Source organism: Trichosurus vulpecula, chromosome 9 (assembly GCF_011100635.1).
Source record: "Trichosurus vulpecula isolate mTriVul1 chromosome 9, mTriVul1.pri, whole genome shotgun sequence".
Classification (NCBI taxonomy): Eukaryota; Metazoa; Chordata; class Mammalia; order Diprotodontia; family Phalangeridae; genus Trichosurus; species Trichosurus vulpecula.
In genome coordinates, this window is record NC_050581.1 from 16,209,944 (window position 1) to 16,215,735 (window position 5,792).

General features: G+C 43.8%; 1 pseudogene; it reads left to right on the top strand.

The window, feature by feature from the left end:
- The first annotated feature begins 3,794 nt into the window (after window positions 1–3,794).
- Window positions 3,795–5,111, top strand: LOC118831172 (annotated as a pseudogene).
- Window positions 5,112–5,792: the final 681 nt, after the last annotated feature.

The window sequence follows — 5,792 nt, forward strand, 5'->3', positions numbered from 1 at the left end:
TCTTTGACCAAGATTAAGTAATCTAAGTCAAGTACTCCAAGACCCTCATTTTAATATAGCCCATAGTGTGTGACTGTGTGACCAATCAGAGTTGATTGGCACCCCTTAGGAACAACTATTCTTAGAATGGCCTATAACTCTCTACCCCCAACACCCAAACTGAGCTGGTTCTCCACTGTAATTCCTATGCAATGCATGTCGCCAGCTTGAGAGAAGTGGACAAAACCTAATTTTGTTTATCTTTGTTAGATTAAACTTTGTGAATGGTTGAGAAAACTTAACTATTGGGAGTAGTAGTGTCTGTATTGGATGGGTTGCTTAGCTTGGCTTGCTTCTTGCAAGGCATAGTGTTTTTGTTGGATGAATTTGTCTAATCCACTGTAACTCCTTGTGTTGGTTCCCTGGTGGGCAGCTATAACCTCCATCACCTTGAGCTTCAAACTCAGCAGTGACCCTTGGCTCGGATACTGCTGTGTTCTATCAAAAAACCATTGATGACTCTAATTCTGCTCCCTTTGGCCCTCTTTGATTCTTCCTGTCAACTTTCCAGGTAAGGTGGGAGAACAGAAGTTTGGTCCTTCCTTTTTGAAACCCTACTTGGTTTTAGTCTTAATCCCCCCATAAGAGAAATCTCCTAAACTTATGGTGACCATTCTTATATCTTCCTATATCTTCAACTCTATAAGCTAGAACATAACCAGGAAATGGTCATTTGTCCAGTAATTACTGATCATCTCTGGGGTGTAGGTTTCTCCATTTTTAAAAACTAAAGTTCCCCTGTTGTTCTATGCCAGGCCTCCACAACACATTCATGCAAGTGAATGGTTCTGGATAAGGGAGAGAAGCAACTTATTCCCTTGGGGTAAGTGAATTGTTTCTACTCTTCTTTTCATGTGCAAATGAGCTGCTCAAAGCCTCTTACAATTGAGGAAGAAGGATGATTCACTCATATCTGAAAAGGGCCTCACCCTCAACAAAATGCAAAATGCAATATTAATGGGACAAGTCCAGCATCTCATTGTCAGTTTTTGTAAGTTATTCCTTATGATCTGCAAGTTTACTGACTGAAGGGGCACAAACTTACATCTATCCATCCTTCCATCCATCCATCCATCCATCCATCCATCCATCCATTAAACTCAAAAGGAATTATTTTAGTCAACAAATCAAGGTGTCCCTTAATCTCCTCTGCTATTCTTACTAGTTATATAACTAATGGCAAGTCCCATTACTTTTGAACCTGTGTCCTTATCTCTAAAATGAGGATAATATTTCATGAATAGTGTGGAACAGTGTATAGGCTCAGAGCCAGGATGATCTGGGTTCCAATCCAGCCTCTTGATGGGCCATCCCAATATTTCTTGGCAAGTCAATTCATCTTTCAGTTTCCCCAGGTTACTCTCTAAGACTATAAAGTAGATATATATTTGCATTGGTAGAGACAGTTATCCACTAGGAACTCCCTGCACTAATAAATCATAAATCTGGTAGAAAAAAAAACATTCCCCCATTCCACAGGGTTGATAGGATGAAAGAATTTTGTGCACTGCAAAATGCATTTCAAATATAAGCCTTTTTTTTTTTTTTAAATCAGTCCTCTGATTTCATTAACGAGGATTCTTGGTGAGGAAACTTCTTCTAACCAGTATAGATTGGCAACTGTTCTTAAACATTTAGTCTTAAAGAGTTGCATGGGACACTAACAGGTTAAGTGACTAGTTGCCTAGTTGCATATGGATAATATTTCTTAGTGATGGATGAATCTTAAATGCAGTTACTCCTGACTAATTCCTGGCTTTCATATTGCAACACTAGGCTGCTTTTCTGTCCTTAGCATAAACATTATCATCATCAACTGCAATAACAATACCAAGAATTCATTAAGCACCTACTACATGCTGGGCACTCTGCCAAGCCCTGAGATAAGACAAAAATGAAATATTCTCTGCCTCCAAGGAACATATAGTCTCTTGGGTGAGATATCATTAATATAAATTAGCATTTCTAAGATATATACAAGATTATTTTTGGAAAGAAGGCAATAGTAAGCTGGGGAATAAGGAAAAGCTTTATGTAGAAGGAAGGTGACTCTTCAATCAGTCATTCTTGACAAACATTTATTAAATACCCAGCACCTTGCAAATGACTGGGGGAAGGAGGTAGAGGTAAAGAGGGAAAGCATTATAAGTATTTGATGCTAGTAAAAAGGCAGGAGATGGAGCATCATAGATAGCAGATAGCAGGTAGGCCAGTCACTTGATTATAGATTATGTGTTGGATAATAAGGTGCAAGCAGACTGGAAATGCTAAATATCATTAATATATAAGCATAGTCACACAAAACAAAGATGGAAGTTTGTTTTGCTCAACTGTGCCTATGTGTCTAATGTAATTCTTTTTTTTTCCCCAGTGGATGGAAGACATGTGGATGGAAGTAGAAAAAAAAGGAATGCTTCGTAACTGTTGGTGAGAGACAAAGAGAAACATTGAGAGAGACAAACACACGTTGTTGTGATTGTAATGGTTGTTTTTCTTTTGCTTTTTTGAAGAGGACCAATGACATCACAGAGTGATGTCTTGACTTGCTGATGAAACAGATTTAAGTGAGGCAGAACTATACAAAGTCATCAGCCTCACTCTTCCAGAGTTCTAGAAGTCCAGTAGCAACACAAAAGTCAGGATGAGTGATGATGGTCCAGGATGCAGTGAATGACCAAGCTTTAAGCACTCCACATAGCCTCTTTCAGCTGCCTTCATCACCATTGGTATAAATCATTCTAATTGCCCATTCTCCTGGAGGATGTCTTCACATATTTTGGGTAGATGTGCCCCCCCAACCTCATCAATGTATTTGAGGCCAGTAGGTTACCCTCAACCTAGTTTAGCCTGTCTACTGAGACAATTTACTGGGATGTGGCTGCCATGCATGCTACAGCTTTTTGGAACCACAGATGAGAAAAGGGCATGGCAAGCCCTCACAGCAGAAGTGTTAGTCCTCCTTGAACATCCATACATCCCAGACACACAGACAGCAAAAGAAAGAGATAGGCAGATAGACACAGAGAATATGCCAGATGCTAGCTAGACCTTGGTTTTTTGGCCTTATGTCCATTTGTTATTTATTCATTTTGGACCAGACTTGTGATTTCCTTGGTCCAGGGCAGAGATGTCAAACTCCTGGCCCTCAGGTTCCAAGTAGGATCTGGATTAAAATGAAATAGGGAAATGTTTAACAAAATAAATAAAAATACAATGCAACATAGATTATGTTAACTTGTGGTATTCTAAGTAAACATGCAGCCCACGGGGATCTATTTGCTCTGAAAGTTGTCTGGGGAACTGAGATGTGACTTGTCTATGGTTACATAGCTAGTTATGTGTCAGAATTGGGACTTGAACCTAGTTTTTTTCCAACTTAGAGAATGCCTTTGTGTCTAACTCATCACTCTACTTCTGTTATTCCTAATTCTATTTATTATCATTCTTTAAACCAGACATTTAAAATATTTTCTACACCTTTTTTATTTTTGGAGGGGGGAAGGCAGGGCAATTGGGGTTAAGTGACTTGTCCAAGGTCACACAGCTAGTAAGTGTGTCGTGTCTGAGTCTGGATTTGAACTCGGGTTCTCCTGACTCCAGGGCCAGTGCTCTACTCACCGCACCACCTAGCTGCCCCAATGTTTTCTACATCTTAAAGAAAAAACCAAGGGGCTCTTCCAACGTCCGCGGACTCGCTGTCGCTGTCGGGGTCAGGGTGCTCAGGTGTGTCGTACAGCCTGCGGCCGGCGTTGACAATGGAGCGCCTCACCGTGAAAGCCTACCTGATGGGCAAGGAGGATGCGGCCCGGGAGATCCCCCGCTTCACCATGGAGCCTCTAGACCGCCCGGGCCGCTGCTACAAGCTGCTCCGATGCGTCGCAAAAGTGTTCCCGTTGCTGTGGCCCGCCGGCTTCCAGGCGTACTACCGAGATGAAGAAGGGGACCTGATTGCCTTCTCCAGCGATGATGAGCTGAGCATGGGGAATGCGCTACATTAAAGACGACCTCTTCCGCATTCACATTAAAGAAAAGAAGGAATGTAAGCGGGAGCATCGGGACCATTGTCCCGCCTGTACCCAGGAGATTCCCATGGACGTGGTGCATCCCAACGTAATTTGTGATGGCTGCAATGGGCCAGTGGTGGGTAGTCGCTTCAGGTGTACCGTCTGCCCTGACTATGACCTCTGCAGCACCTGCGAGGGCAAAGGTCTTCACAAAGAGCATAACATGATTGTCTTTCAGAATCCCTTCAACCCCCACCTGCCTCAGTGGATTTCCCTCCGACGTTGGTTTCAGAAGATGAGACATGGGCCTTTCCCCCCTTTTGGGTGAATGCCAGGCTGGGGATTCCCTCACATGCATCATCATCCTCCACAGGCAGAGGCTAGTGGGACCCCGCCCCTCCCAATCCAGGAGCAGAACAAGCCAGTACCAGTTCACAGAAGGATCCCAATGTTACTTTCCTGCAGAATGTAGGTGAAAGCGTGGCGGCTGCCCTTAGCCCTCTGGGTATTGATGTTGACATTGATTTAGAGCACGGTGGAAAAAGAAGCAAGGTGACTCCACCCTTCTCCCAGTCCAACGGTGAGGACAAGGGCAGCCCTCAGCCAGGCAGCTCCTCATCCAGCCCGAGCCAGGCAGACCCCCAGAGTGCCGAGATGGAAATGGCAGCCCTCTCTGAGCAGATGGAGAAGGTCATTGTAGAGTCTTCCATGCAAGTGAATGAGAGCCCAACAGCCCAAGGACAGGCAGAGACTGGTTCGGGAGGAGATGATGACTGGACTCACTTGTCTTCGAAAGAAGTGGATCCTTCCACAGGTGAACTTCAGTCCCTACAAATGCCACAAACAGATGGTTCAAACTCCATGGACCATAATCAGGAGCGGCCCACAGGGCTCAGGGAAGCTGCCTTATATCCACATCTTCCACCAGAAGCAGACCCGTGTTTGATCGAATCCCTCTCACAGATGCTGTCCATGGGCTTCTCTGATGACTTCTCTGCTGACCAAGAACTATGTCATCCGGCAGCTCTAGATGCCATCCAGTATTCCAAGCCCCCGCCTCATCCATAAGAGTGTTCCTGCTCTGAGAACTCCCTCACCTCACTTTTCTGTCCCATAACTGCACTGACCTGTCTCAGTCCCAGCTTCTCTGGAAATTAAGCTCATCTTTGGGAAAGTTCTTAGTTCTGTGTTCAGTCATGTTGGAAACCATATCAGTTCACTTTTTGCTCAGGCCATTGTAAGCACCTGCTCACCTCCGACCATTGTGCCATCGTTTCAAGGGGGGAGGCAGGAAACAAAGGATGACCTAGCTCACCTCAGGCATACCTTCACCATTTTGTGAAGGAACAGTTTTGTAAAGAGGAGGAGGGAGGAGGGCATGAAGGCAAAGTAAAGGGCAGGCTTCCCTCGAGCTTCGTTTCCATGTTCCCTTAATCTGGTGTAAGAGAACTCATGTTCATGTCAGTTGTCTTAAGTGGTGTTAACTTTTCACCTCTGCGATCGTTTCTGCTGTTAAACTTGTGAAGAACTAATGTTGCTTTCTTTTGGTGGAAAAAATTGCCATCTCCAATGCCATTCATTCAATAAACATTTATTCAGCCTTTAAAAAAAAGAAAAAACCAAACAGAGGATTTTATATTTATATTTTATATTTGAATAGGGAGCCATTAGAATTTATTGAGTTGGGAATATGTGCGTGTGTGTGTGTGTGTGTGTGTGTGTGTGTGTGTGAGAGAGAGAGAGAGAGAC